At 43.6% G+C, this 15,073-nt stretch overlaps 1 protein-coding gene across 18 annotated transcripts in view; it reads right to left on the minus strand.

Moving 5' to 3' along the window:
- The window catches only part of MAP2 (microtubule associated protein 2), a 252,875-nt gene that overhangs the window by 90,980 nt on the left and 146,822 nt on the right, over positions 1–15,073 (minus strand). For 15 of the 18 annotated variants that reach the window (XM_051787743.1, XM_051787741.1, XM_051787760.1 and 12 more), the window contains one exon: positions 12,245–12,304. The exons of the other annotated variants lie outside the window; for them this stretch is intronic. The gene's annotated coding sequence lies outside the window, so the exon portion shown is untranslated. The remainder of the gene's footprint in view (positions 1–12,244; positions 12,305–15,073) is intronic. 18 annotated transcript variants of the gene reach the window in all.

A 15,073-nucleotide genomic window follows, 5' to 3' on the forward strand; every position in this document is an offset into this window, starting at 1 on the left:
AGACAAGGAGAGCTTTCTTCCCCATAGCCAAGATGCCTCTGTCCTTCCCCAACCCCTAAGTGCAGCATTCTGTCTTACTGGCAATCCTACTTTCATGACTTTTCTGAAGGAATGGGCTTGGTCCTGCTGACCAAGCCAGGCATGTCTATGCTGGAACATCACCAATGTACAGCTCCTGAGACAATGCTGTAGTTCTTCAGCAGGTAAGCTACTCAGAGATATTTGGGGTGGGGTGTTACAGTGTTAAATCCTTCACTGTTCATATCCTGTAAGCAGGTTGTAGTAAAAAAAAAAACCCAAACAAATCACTGGAACTTCATGTATCTAAGAGCTGGAAATATCCAGTACATTTTCTCATTGCAAATCAATTTTTTTCTCAGCAGCTGAGTGAGCTGTATCTTACATTTTCTGGCACCCCCAGAATTGCCAACCTGCATTCCCTCGGTCACTGCCTATCTGCAGGACTGCAAATACATGGCAGTATAAATTCATTAAGTGCAATACAGCATCAAACACAACTGAACGTGACACGAGGCAAAGCACCAGCCACAATCAACTGATTCCCATGAGTTAGCATGTCTTAGCCATGTGGCGTTTACAAGATCAATCCGTTAACAGAAGGTGAAGCATTCAATTCAGATCCTTCACAATTTCATTTTAACCCCTTCTTCCTGCTTTTCTCTGCAAATCTTCCTCCATGCAGAAATACAGGATAAATCCATAGAGCACTCCACAGTTCCTCATGCATTTTCATGTGTGTTCTGATGGGGGCTCACGTTTGCAATGGTGAATCAAAACGTCAGTCAAAAAAAACTGACTCCCTCAGGAATTACAAACATGACAACTGTGATGTCAGAATACATCTAAAAGAACGAAATAGCAATATAAGAAGTACATTATACATTACTTTAATTGCACCCTCTTTACAGAAAGGACAACAATAGAACCTGGTAAAAAGATGACGAACATTTTCTGCATTTAGCAACACCTCCTTCCATTTTACTTCCTTGTCATCTCTGCACCAGAAACCCTGAAATAACCAGCATCACTGCAGTTGTAATGACTTGAACACCCACCTCAAGCACATACAGAAAAAAGCCTAATTTTGGAGGCTTTGGTGCTTTTACATTAAGTTTGTTACCATGAGAACTTGATTAAAAATGCCACCCACAAGCTTGCAGAAGAGGGGGAAAACAACAACAAAGCCAAAAAAAATCTACTTTTAATCAGTGGTAGTACACTTGCTGCATTGCAGCACTTTCACAAGCTCCACAACCTTCTGCAGTAAGAGGCAGCAGAGATGCCCAGATAGATATATTTTGCTGAATACTTTATTCTGGAAAAAATTTAGCTGACAGTACGATTGTTGCCCAGTACTATTACACAATATTCCATTCAAGGAAGATAAAGCACACATACATGTTCTGCACCATGATACAAGGCTTGTTTTGAAAACCAGAGAATTACATGTACATGCAAGGTGGGGGCAGCTCCTGAGAGCCACTCAGGACAAGAATTTTTTTGGTGGTATGTGAGATAAGGTTATGAAACACTGCTTTTTCCCCCCCTCCATCTTATCAATTTGCTAGCTTTATAAATTTACACTGATTTTTATGTATATATATTTCTGGAAGCTCAAACGTTAGCACTGTATCATCTAGGCTTCTTGCCTTTTCTTTTTCCTTTTAATTTACAGTCTGATCTTTGGATTAATGGCCATGGACACTGCATTACTGCAGTCTGACTAGGATCCAGAGTTTGCAGAACAGGCACCCCAAGCCTGCAGCCACTTCAAAGCAGGTAATTAGCACTGTGGCTGAATTAAAAGCCAGTAACAAACCACACAAAGCAGTTTGTTCAGTGGTGTACACGTCAAATGCTGCAGTTGATGCAGACTGTAGGAATACCATGCAGCCAGTGGTGGGTCACAAAAAGGGAAGAGGCCCACACCTCTAATCAGAACAACTTACTAGCCACTTACTCAAGGAGTCATGTCACACAGCTCTCTTAGAACAGACATATCTACTCCTCCACAGAAGGGAAACTATTGTAATTAAGAGACTGGCTAGACTGTATCCCATCCCAGGTGAGAACAGAGTGAACCTCCCCATGAAAGATCAATTCCCTCTCGAAGGCACTGTCTGTGCCAAAGCATGAGGCATCCTTAGACTTCAAATCCATCAGCCCCAAGGGGAAATATCTATCAGCCAGAGAGAGATATGGCAGGACTATGCCAGAAACCCTGGCTACTATCTTTTCAAGAGGGAAATGTAAACTAGGTTGAAAGAAGGGGAAAAAAAAGAGACCTTTGATATAACTTTGATATAAGAGCAGGCAGGTCTCCCAGTTCTTCACCTACATCTTTACACGATATTAGCAGCTCGTCTCTCCATTCTGAACGTGTGCACAGTGTGGGCACTTCAGCTGTACTTCCACCTGTCACAAGTTAAGCACTGCAGATGATAAAGGATTCCACTAGAGGAGGGGACAAATCCAAGAACCAGAAGCAGCGGACACCATCAAAGATGGTGATGTCCCACCTGAATTGCACAGGTTGCATGGGGAAATGGTACTACCTATGCTGGGGGAGGCATAAACCTCTTCCAGTGACACCAGAGGCACTCTCAGAGTCATGCAAAAAAATACAAGTGTACTTGCTTGAACTTAGAACGTCAGATGGGAAGTGTGGCATAACCTCTACCAGGCAAGATCCTAAAGGAAATTTTTTTACATCCCTGTCAGTCATATTTTGGGGAGGAATTTTATGCAGCATCCATCATGAGTGATTTCACTGAGGTCAAGAGAACTACCTTGACTTAACCCAGCTCCAAATCTGGCACCCACTGGCTGCCTGGAGCTCCCACATCAACCCCTTCCTGTTCCCACACACTTCCATGGGATGTACACTATGCAGGCAAAACATGAGCAAAGCCTGACCCTACAAGACCATAGGCACATCATACCTGAGGGTGGGACATGGTTCAATGAGATATGTGGGAAGAGGGCTGAGGTGGGATGTGCAGAGCAACCAGAATTACAGCAGCCATGGCTGAGCCCTATAGAACCTGCTTCTACACCTAGGGCCCACAATGCTGTGGATGTGCCAGTCTAGGCCAGCAGGAGCAGCTCAGACAGCCCCTTGGCTCTTTTGGCATAATTTAATACAATTATAGAAAAAATAATAATAGAAAAAACTATAGGAAAAAAATGCATAATTTTCTATTTTTCCCCCCTCCTTTCCTTCTCTCTTTCTTTCTGCTAATTGCAGCGAATCTGGGATCATGTTCCCAAAGAGAGGAAGAGGAATGCTTACAATCATCCAAACCTCCCAGTGACTAAGAACAAAACTTTTCCGTGTTTAAGAAAAAGCTTGGTTTATCCTTCATAGACACAGACTTTCCAGGAGATTAATAACATTAGAAATTATAAGACACTTTAAATAGATTTCCCTTTTATTATCTGTTGGCTGCTGAGACTATGATTGTCTCACCTCTTCGCTGGATTATTATTAATTTATTATTTGCTGGCAATTTATCTTCTTCTATTAGGCATTAGCTGCATAGAGTTTGCTAAAATTGACCAAGGGATGAAGAATTTCACGCACCGATGTAAGTGCCTTCAAGATTATCTCACTCAAAAAGAGGTTTTCTTCCTCCCACAACTGTGGTGTAATACAGATATTCCTAAATCACAAGAGTCTTCTGAAAGGCAGAACAGTTTTATGGTTAAGGCACTGAGATTCAAGACCAGACTTAGTCCAGGTCCCTGCTGTTCACCTGTCACCATGACCTCGAACTTATGAATAAACAAGCCCGTACCTCAGTTCTCCCAGCTGTAAAACATGGATTATAATATTCATCCTGTCTGTAACTCGCCTATTTATGCCAAAAACCCTCCAGGGCAAGGGTTGTCTCTTCCCATATGTGCAAGGATGCTCTGGCTTCCAACCAAAACCTCTGCATCCAGATTTCAGAAAGTTTTGCTCAGGAAACGACATTTATCAGAGACAGCATCCGCCTGGAGGCAGCACAACAAACTTTAAGCCACAAAAAGAAGACCCAAAAGGAGTCAGTGGCCAATGACATCAGAGCCTGAGCGACGTCCAGAGCACACTGAGAAAGCAGAGGCACCTGGGACACGTGCTTGACAGCTCTGGGGAACAGAGGCAGCCCTGAGCTCAGGCTGACTAACAGCATGCATGTCTAACTTGCATGCCTAGAGCTCAGCTCAGACCTCCAGTGCTACTGAAAGGGACCTTGAGCTCTTAAAACTCTCGATGGTAAGCCAGGACTACCAAGAATATCCACAGTTTAAAATATGGAGTGAAGTCTCAGATGAAGGCTGCAGCCCACAAACTACATTAAGGAGTCCCTGCTGTTGTTGTGAGCAGAAAAACAAATGAAAATGCAGATTCTTATTTCAACTCCATAGGGCTGTTGGCCTGACCAACTGGGTTGTATCTAAATTACTTAATTCCTTCACAGAATCTCCATAACACTTCCTACATCTTTCCTCCAGGGATCTATATAAAACTTGCTGCATTTCTTCTTCTGATGGATGCTCATTTCTAAAAATACTTTTACCAAGAACTGCCTTTGGTAGGAATTAAAAATGTGACACAACATAGTGCCAAAATTCATTTCAGAAAACATAAATCACAAGGTATGTACCAAGTTGCCAATACCAAGCTGACTCCACAACTACATAACAGGTCCTTAAAATTTCTTCCTGACACTGAACCAGTATTGTAAATGCTCTGCTTTGATTCTGCCGTGTTACCTCAACTGAAGACATGTGGAAGTACAAGCAACTCAAAAACATTTGGTCCCCAATTGTCTCATTCTGTTTGTGCTCTGGCTTCCTGTCTCTGCCTGTCTGCTGTGTCTGTCCACATCCATAACTGTGAATCAAACTGGCCAATTTCTATCATGTCTGACAGAAGATTCTAAGCTCCCACCTATCACCTCAGGAAATCCACAGATGGGTAAAGGAGAGAGAGGATATTAAGTGCTTCTATGAAGGGAAATACAAGAAGGGCTCATGCCGTGTTTCTCCTGTCTGCCAATGTCCTAGTGGTCTAATCAGTGGATGTGGAGCTCACATGCAGCCATAGCATATGCTCTTTCTTGCCCAATTAGCTCTAAGCAAAGGCAGAGGATAAAACAGGTGTTGGTGAACCTGCAGAGAATGGGAAGTCACTGCAGAGAAGATGTAGAAAGTTGCTGAGAAATGCTACGTGGAACTCAAAGTACGGAGATCCCAAAGGTCCAAGGAGTAAATGGAGACAATTTAGTGAAGAATGAGAACAACAACACAGGGAAGGAAAGCCAAGGATGCAGGAAAGAACCAAGTGCTGTGGTTCTGAAAGATCACAGGAGAGAGTGTGGATCTTCCACGGGGAACCAAGAAGATGAGAAAACCAGTGGTACATGGTACCATAAGAAGGGAATACAGGGAGAGTTAGGTGTAGATTCAAGGTAGAGTAGTGATAAATATAACAAGCTCTAAGTAGAAAGTCAACACTGGATGCCACCCCACACTGACAAATAATACCCATTTATTTTATTTACAAAACAGTTAAATTGGCAAGACCACTTCCAGCAATGAGCTGAAGTCACACTAAGAGGAAGTCCTGACTTCAGGCATTTCAAAGTACAGATGCGTTCTGGTAGGTCTAGGTACATTTCAGATTGCAAGAGAAGGTACTTTCATTACTTTACCAGATCTTCCTCACTCAGGGTAGAAAGAAATAGCTTTTCTCATCTTTACTTGGTGATTTTATTGCTGGCTGAAGACCAGTAACAAACATTCAGAACCTAGGGGGGAAAAGGGCAGGGGAAAGGATCCAATTCCATTCTAAGGCCAACATTTCAATGGAGCTGAACTATTTGGTCCATTTCTGTTCCTTGCTACACTGGCCAATATGCAGAAATACGGAGCTGCATTACTGACTGACTTCTGCGATACTAGAGAGAACAAAATTCCCAATGGAAACCATGCTAAAACAGTGGAGACAGACAAGAGATGAAGCTGGCCTCCTGTATTTTACAACTCATCATACACTGGATTTTAAGTAAAAAAAACCCAAACACAAATAAAATAGGCTGTAGGTTGCATAACAATGTGCTTTCATGCTGACACGTCCCAGGTGAACTGCACCACGTGAGGATGGTTCTCCATCCACAACTTGCCAGCGTGAACTGTGGAGTCTCTCAGGCACCAATCACACTGACAAACGTGGTCTCACCTGCGTGCTGCCTGCTTGCTTACACCTCCACACCTCTGTGCAGATTTGACTGTCAGCTCGTCTGGGTCTGGAACAACTCTGCTGTTTGAGCACACAGCATCTAACACAACAGTGATCCAACCCAGACTTGGACACCTAGTTACTAATATTATGGTAGCTACAGCAATGAATTAATGAAGCATTAAGAATCACAGCAAAAGCTGTTGCACACAGTATCTAGTTCCCAGGCATGCTGCCATTTACCTTAGACTTGATCCTGTCGTGTCTAACTCTGTTTTCAGCACAGAGTGGATGTTCTTATGATTTTTAGCAGGGAAACTGATGCAGGAGTAACTGTACAGGCAAGTAAAACACTTTTTCTAGCCCCAAAGAGGTCATAACTGAAATAAGGATACCAGGGAGTTGTTATTAAGGGTACACTGCAGAAAAACCTTACAAGTGTAGGTACAGGTAACATTATGAATCACTTGTTGAGGCAGGACTCTCAAAGTGCCTCGCAATCTACCCCAGATATCCCACACAGACACGGCAAAAGGCAGAACAACTGGCAATCCTGCAGTCTCCTAATATAAAATTCAAGGATGATTTGATGACACTATGTCTGTAATGTCAAGATCTCACTTCTCACATCAAGACCTCACCTGAATACGAATTCCATAGTGTGTTACATCCCTCTCCCTGTGTAATTATTCCAGCTGCCCGACGTGTCATGGCTAGAGACCGGACTGAATATTAACCTCCTGCTTCAGAGGGATTAAAAATAAGGGCAAAAAAAATGACTCATCTTAAGGATGACAACTACAGTATTTTTTGGTCATGATTATGAAAAGTTTTCTTTCATCAACTATGCTGGAAAGAACATTAGGATTCAAACATCTGTTCTTCCCATTAAGTGTTGCTCCTCAATACAAACGAATCTGTTTCTCTCTCAAACTCACCTCATGGAGAATGCTCACAGCACTCCCATTACTGCCACTACCTCTTTCAAAAGCATGAATACCAACACAACTGCTTGAATACACGTAACTCAACACTGACTCTGAGTATCAGGTTCACTAGCTCTCCATGCAGGGGCTGGGATGCACTCAGTGACTCCACGACAAAGCCATTTACAATTATTAAGTGGGAATGGGATAGTTTTTTCCTTGAGTGCTTCACAGGCAGCACTGACTTCCAGCCCCTCTCAGTGCTGAGGCAAAAGCACATCCCTGTGTGCTGTATCCCCATCCTGACACCAGCCAGAACCAGATACTTCATGGGGAAGTTTTCAAAAGGATGTCCATGGCAAAAATTCAAATGCCTTTAGGAGAGCTGAGCTTCTACTCCATGGTGTTGAGTCTTCTTACCCTCCACCTCATCCAGGGGGAAAAACTCAGTTATGAGAATTCAACATGAGCACACCAGACTGGTTCTTGATCTACAGGAAGGATTATGTTGACTGACGGAGATGAAGAAGCAATTGCAGTAAGTGTTCACAAAACCAAAATCCAGCTCAACAACTCACCTTCACCTCGCTTAATTTTGCCCCTCTATAAAGTCACTTAAGTACGGCACAGAAATGGAAAAGCTCAGTATCAGGGTTGGCTGCTGATCCTGATAAAGGTATCAAGCACAAGTTGCAACACACAGAACACTCCTGTCTCCCTTCCTTACCAATCTCTTCCTCAAAACTAAATTCCTTTGCTCATCACAACAGAGGGAAAAGGAAGCACGACATTTCCCTCTTCCTCTCCCCTCCTGGTCTCTCTGGCCCATCTCTTGCATCCAAGGAGCTGAGAGGAGATTTACTAAAAAGCTGCAGCAACTCAAGTAACCTCTGCCTGTCAATTCCTGCCTGAACAGTTTTGCTTCTCAGCTGTAAACAACTTTTAAGTATTTATTAGTGACTCAGCCTGCTACATAAGAGTATTACTAACACCACCATCACAATTATGATTTGATTGTGACAGGGGACATTCTCCTTCCTTTCCATTGCTTAACAATCATGTCTGAATCCTTTCAAAATGTAGCAAATTCTACCTTTGATAGCTGACAAATACAAGGAGTGCCGTGCTCAAAATTGCTTGTTTCAAAACAGGTGTTTACAAATGAATGAAGGTACAGATAATGGCTATTAAGATGATCAGAAGAAAGGAGAGAAGAGACAAGTTGATTATAAAATTGATGACAGCCCTCCTTTCAAAGGAGGAAGGAGACAGATTGATGCTAAGTGATAAACACAAAGGTGGAAAAACCAAAAGCTAGTTTGGCACGAGGACCCCGTGGCCATTGTAAGTTTTAGCTGGAAGCTGAAGGTTTCTTGCAGGTGAGATTGCAGAACAACCTACTGGTTGGCAGGAAACTAGTTTTAAGAGGAAGGTTGATGAAGGAGGACTGGATGCCACACTGGCTGTGACAGCAAGTGTGCTTAGAGTCTCCTTCAGCCCTGTGTCAGAACCACCCAGGTGGGGCCTCCTTGCAGCTCTCTCAATGCAAAGCAGGAGACAATCAAGCCAGCCACATGGGAAGACAATGCCAATAACAACACTAAGCTATACCTTGCACTCTGCCCACTTATAATCTTCCCCTAGTGCTACAAAGATCACTGACAAAAAAAACTAAAAACCCTAAGTAAGCAAAATGAAAAAGGAGAACAACATCTCCAGAACTTTTGATTCTTCAGAAATTAAGCCAAAACTAATTCTGCAGATACTACAAGAAACCCTTCTAATGACTATCAATTCATATCCCCTTTCCTAAAAACTCTCTTAATCATTGCTCACTGACATCTTTCTGTACAGTGTTAACTTTCAACCACTGGTGAGGGAAATTTCTAAGTCTGAAATACAAGCTATGGTGTGCTTAAAGTGCAGTCATTTAAAGTGCAATTAGCTCCCTGTGAAATTCATCTAGAGATGCACGTGTGTCCAAAGAGGCTCCAGCCTAATCGAACAAAGTACTGACACACAAACCTGCTCCCTCAGTGCTGTGCTCAAGACTCTGCTCAGGATGTCTGCTGCCAAGCTGCCTCCCCATCTATGTACCTCTCCTTCTGAGCATCAGTAGGTTCACAGCAGAAAAAAAAGTGCAATTAACGCTTATACTCAAAAGGCTACTCAAAATTATTCAGAATCTCAGTGTGACTGAGCCTCTGGAGGGTGTTAAGAGTCCTCCCCTCCTGCTTAGAAACAGCCCCAGATGAGTGAATTGTCTCAGTGCCTTCCCATTTTGGGGTCCCTTCACAGACCCACACAGAGAGACAGCACAGTGAAAAGCTCATGCCAGAAGGAGATACTGAGTTTGTTCACAACACACAGGGAACGACAGGTCCAGTGGTCAATGTGGAGTCACTACAGCCGCTCCAGAAGCATTAGATGCAAAACCACACTAGCAGAGAATTCCATAACACTTCCAAAGCTGAGCCTTCAGCAACAAATGCTGCAAACAGACTGTACTGACACCACAGCTCAGAGGGACACGAGCTTTATCACCCATCCCTGTAGCCCTCTGTGACACCTTGTTGGTTCTGTTACTCCTCCTCCCCATCCAACACCCCAGCCTTGGGGGATGCAAGGGGGCAACAAAACAGTCTCCTCTTCCTGAGCCCCCACATCCTGTATCACAACATTCCCTGTGCCCACCTGTGGCATATTATTTCCGCTGTTAATTCTCACTGTTAGTCACTCAGAGACAAAGGGACATAGGAGAGACAGCAATACTCACAAGACATTATGCTTAGGTTTTATCTCCTAACCACCAATGCAGTGACCTTGTGCAGAAAACACTAGTTCTGATGTGTGATTGTTTCTCCCTCTTTTCATTTCGGACTCGCCCACTTTTTAAACTGTCTGTGGCATCTCAGCAGTATCAAGAGGCTATGAGGCACTCCATTCATTACTCATTTCAAGAGCAGTAATTTAGGCCTGTGGGACCTGCAGAGACAATTTAAGCCTTGCACAGCAGACATCTGAGAATTTACTTTATCAACAGTGGAATATTATCAACAGCAAGACAGCGAACGCAATAAAACTGCCTGTTGCTTTAAGCCTTAAAAGCTAATTTAATCCTTCATTTAGTACTCGCACGCTGCTGCAAGGGTATTCCAGGGCCATGGGAAAATTCCTGAAGCTTGAAGGATCACTGTAAGCAGCCTTATGGTGCCCTGTTCCCTGACAGACGCTGGCAGGGAGCCAGCCTGCAGGCAGGCTGGGTGCTTTATGTGCCCCCAGGGAGCCAATGCCAGGGCCATGGTGGCTCAGGCCCTCCCGCAGTTCACAGCCCAGGAGGTGAAAGGGTCCCTCCCAAACTGTATGGCTTCTAAGAGAAGGAGTAGCACCGAAATTTTGGGAAACAATGAGAGGCATCTTAAACCTCCTGCCAGCGGCAGGTGTCTCAGGGACAGGAGAGGCTGGCAGACACAACCTTTATGTGCCTCCACATGGCAGGGCTCTGCTGCCACAGCTTGGGAGAGAGAAAAGTTCACGGATGAAAAGTAAACTGCCTGGTAGTTGTGTGCCTGCTTTTTACAGCCTACAAACCTAGAGAGCCAAATTTGACCTTCAGTTTTCATTTCCTTCGAATTCATACATCCGGGAGAGATTTCACGCAGAAGTAAACTAGGGGCTGGTCAGGAAATTCATACATTTATAAGCTTATAAAAGCTCAAGAAGTCCAAAACCAGCCTTGTACTCAATACATACACACAAAAATGCATATGTGCATGTCCACACAGATCCCAGAGCATATACTATTACCTTTCTTCATCCTGTAGTATCAGCTTCCCTTCCTTTACACCTGTGCTTGATCCTCATATTTTTTCATCATTAAGTATCCTGGTAGCCTCAGGCACAGACTACTTGAGGAGAATAGGGGAGATTGATTTTGCTCACAGTGTAAGTTTAACCTCACAGAAGAAATGTGTCCTAAACTGGCATAATCCAGCACCTTCCTTTTTATTAGTGACAACACAAAGGTGGTAACTTATATCAGCTGAATAAAATTCTTATGCATGTGTATTTGTTCATGCTACTGTTTAAACGATGCAGAGTCTGAGCCTCTTCTAACTTGTTGAGCTGAGATCCTGGGCAGGGGACCACAATGCTGTTATGCCTTACACAAACTTCTGCAGGCAACTCCTGTGCTCACTGAAACCCTCTTGTTTTGCTTGTGTTGCAAGGCCAGAGCAAACACACTACCCCAGAAGACTGGAAATATTTCCCCCTGCCCTGCCTAAGTGAAGTTACACCAGCAGAAGCTCGGGCACTTTGAGACCCTGCTCACACCACATTTCTCCCTCACACTTTGCATGTAGATTTTCAGTCAAACTCCATTCCCATTTGCTGAAGTCTGTCTCTGGCATTTCAAACTCATGCTTGTGAGAACAGAAACTACGTTCTCTTGTAAATCAAACTGAAATGAATACGTGCACATACAGAAATGCTGACAAAACCAGTATCTGCTTATCTACATTACAAAGGCAGCACAGGTTCTCTCTAACACAATCTTCTGAGATAGGAGCCTCCTGAATGTTTTCTCTTGCCCAAAAAGGAGAAAAAGTGCATTTTTTTTATCTAACCCAATGATTTTCAATTCTGGAGATGTGGCAACATTATGCTTGTGATTACTCTGCCACACCACTCTCATATTTTCTGTGGTACGACTCAGTGCAGTGGCAGGAGACAAACCAGAGCAGTGTGCAGCAGCACCATCATCTCTCTCAGATGCTCTGCCTTTGTATCAACACCATCTTACAGACTCATACAGCTTAGGCCCTTTCCACTCAGGGTTGTAAGCAGGTTCTTGCTTAGCCAAAAGCAAGACAGCTGCTTGGACAATGGGTACAGTGACTCCCATCAGTCGCAGGAGGCTTTTAAAGTATAACCCAAGGCATATTACAAAAGCAGACACTAACCCAAGAAAAATGAAGTATTCCAGGAGCTAGAGGAATTTTCTCAAGCCTCCTCCATCTGTTGAAGCAGCCTCCTTGGGAAACTATACTAACAAGTTAAAAGGTCGTACCTGTTTAAGCAGATGGTAGGATGCTGTGTCTGGTTGTTAAACAATGGAAACTCTCTGTTCCTATGAAGAAATAGAAAAATACACACTCTATTTAGTCTTTATGCAGTGAATTTAGCATAAATTTAACACTAAAAACACTATAAGATGCCATTACATCTTACATGTACAATTCTGTCCAAGCCTTTTCCTCTCAGCTTTATTTCCCAAAGCTCACTTGAGACACGTTAATTCAGATCCTCTGTTATGTTCCGCCCGCTTTGGGACCGCCAAGGAGCTGCTTAATCCCTAGGCCTGCCCTAAAAAAAGCTGACAATGGCTCTAAAAACCTATCCATCAGAGCAGGCAAATGGAGCACAGCACAATTCCAGCCAGATTCCCTCCACTAGGAGATCTATCAGGACTGCTACATGCACAGTCTCTACTGCAGGGGAATCCCAAGAAAGAACCAGGAAAGGGGTTGCAAAGATGCACAGAAAGTAATGGAAGAAGACTAAGAACCACCCCCCCCAGGCTTCCCAGTATAACACTTCAAAGCAGTTGAAGATACAAAGGCAGAGAACTACTCCAATTTCTTCTTAAAACTGTTTTTCTTGCCTAACTTGTAGTACAGAGTCTTAAGTTTTCTCCACTTTACCTGGGAAAAATAGCAAAGGTTACCACAGATGTTTGTGACCCTTTTTAATCACAGAGAAATGCCTGGACACTAAATGTAGTTAGCTTGCTGAAATAGCCTCTGCATGCCCTGCTATACATCCTCTCTCCTTATGCTAAGTTTTTGGTCAGAGCACACTGGGGAAAACATCACAGATGCAAGCAGCAGACAGACACTGAAGGGGAGACACTTTCAAGGAGAAAGGGGCCTCCTTGCCACGTGTGTCCTTGAGTACCCCCCAGGTATTATGGGGACAGCTATCACCTATATTTAAGGCTGCAGCTTCTCAGATCCAAGACACTCGTAATTTTGATGATTTTAATTGTTCAGAATTAAATCCCAATAAATGATATCTGACTCAAGCTAATACTTTCTTTTGGGAGTTGGTTGTTTTAAAGCTTCAGCAAGAACAGGCTGGGCATTCCCAGGAATTAGAAGAGTGAGAAATACATGACTGAACCAAGTTAAAAAGAAGGACAGTATTAATGATAAAAAGTAGGATGCAAGTATGCAAATAGAGAGAATCATAATGCATACACACAAAGGGGACTAACCTTAAGTTAGAGAGCTGTTCAGGCTTTTCCTCTTTCCTGGACTCACTCTGAATTAGTCTCCTTGCCTCCAGCATGACACTGGCATGAGGCTGTGCTAACTATAGCTTTCCACCAGTTTGTCCAGTTAACATCCAGCAAGAACTGAAAGATTTTGTTGCCCTGAGGGGGAAGGTTTCAGATGGTTCTGACAGCAAATAAATGAAAAGTGACTGCTCCACCTTAGTGCAGAGGCTGTCAGCAGAGTATACCATTCAATTACAAGCAATAATTAGTTACAGTAAATGAGCTATGTGGAAATGAGGCTCCAGCCAGCATCAATTCTATCCACCCGCAGGACGAAGAGGAATGTTAAAATAACCTAATTAAATTTTCTCTGGCTCAGCAGAAAGATCGATGCTCCTGAGAGCCCAGTGCTGGGCACGCCGTGTCCCAACAACCCTCCCATGTGTCACTGGTGCAGTACAGCGCCAGGCAGCCACAACCAGAGGAGGTGGAAGCACTCCTCTTGGGAGGGGCAAACAAAGGGAACAGAGGCATTCAACAGGGACATTAACAGAAGGGTGGACACGCCTGCAACACCTATTCCAGATGGTCAGATGGCATTTTTACCAAAATCAAACTGTGCTTTGCACTTTCATTGTCTATTCTGCCACCACTGAGCATGTGTTCTACTAGCCTGAACTGAAATCTCAATCACCTCTGTGCTAAAGGTCAGCTGCAATGAATGTGATATTAACCAGAAGCAGAATACCAAAAATACCAGACAATCAAAATACAGATGCCAGAAGTGGGCAGCAGTTTTATACTGCCCCAGGACTTTCCTGGAGACAGGTTGTAATCAGCATTTCCACCTCTTGCTGACCGAGAAGAAAATGATTTGTTTCAAAGGTTCTTCCCCTAGGAAACAGAAGAGACACCTGCCCACACAGAGGCACCCACAGCTCCATTCAGGGCAGTTATCCAAAAAGCAAGAAGTTAACATTTAAGTGCCTGGTCAGAACCTGGCACTGCATATATCAATGGGGTTTTCCACTTCCTGCAAGCATCTTCTAATAATCACTGTGCAGAGTCTGTTAGAAAGGGTTTCTTTTTGTTTGTTTTTCTCCCAAACCCTCTTGCTTGAGACAGAAAACCCTGAAGAACCCATTCCAATAAGGAATTTACTGAAACTGCCAGTGTCTTTAGAAGGGCTCTGTGCTCCAGTGAAGGGACATGCTGGTTTGTTGATGCCCTGAAGCCAGGACTGCAGGAGATTGTGCCTTGGCTGCTCTAAGCACCACCTTTCACAAAGGACAGGGCACAAAACAAACGAGTTGAGTTGTTTTGTCACTCCTAATGGAAACCTGTCATTAATAGACTCTTTAATGTTGGGTGTGGAAACCTATGTCAGGATATGCAAGCTTATCACAATGAAGAAAACTCAGTCTTGTTCACAAATACAGGCTGGTACAGTGTACGGATTCTCTGTTAAGGAAGACTGTAACAGGTCTGGACAGCCCTAGGCTGGATGCACTGTGACTTGGCACCAAATGGTCAAGGAAACCTGTTTATTTTGGCTCTGCCATTTGCCTGTGGATCAAGCATGTCACCAACTGCATCCTACTTCCTCTGCTATGTATATTA

This window comes from Manacus candei, unplaced genomic scaffold (genome assembly GCF_025592945.1).
Source record: "Manacus candei isolate 608988 ecotype Guabito, Panama unplaced genomic scaffold, ASM2559294v1 h1tg000023l, whole genome shotgun sequence".
NCBI classification, from domain to species: Eukaryota; Metazoa; Chordata; class Aves; order Passeriformes; family Pipridae; genus Manacus; species Manacus candei.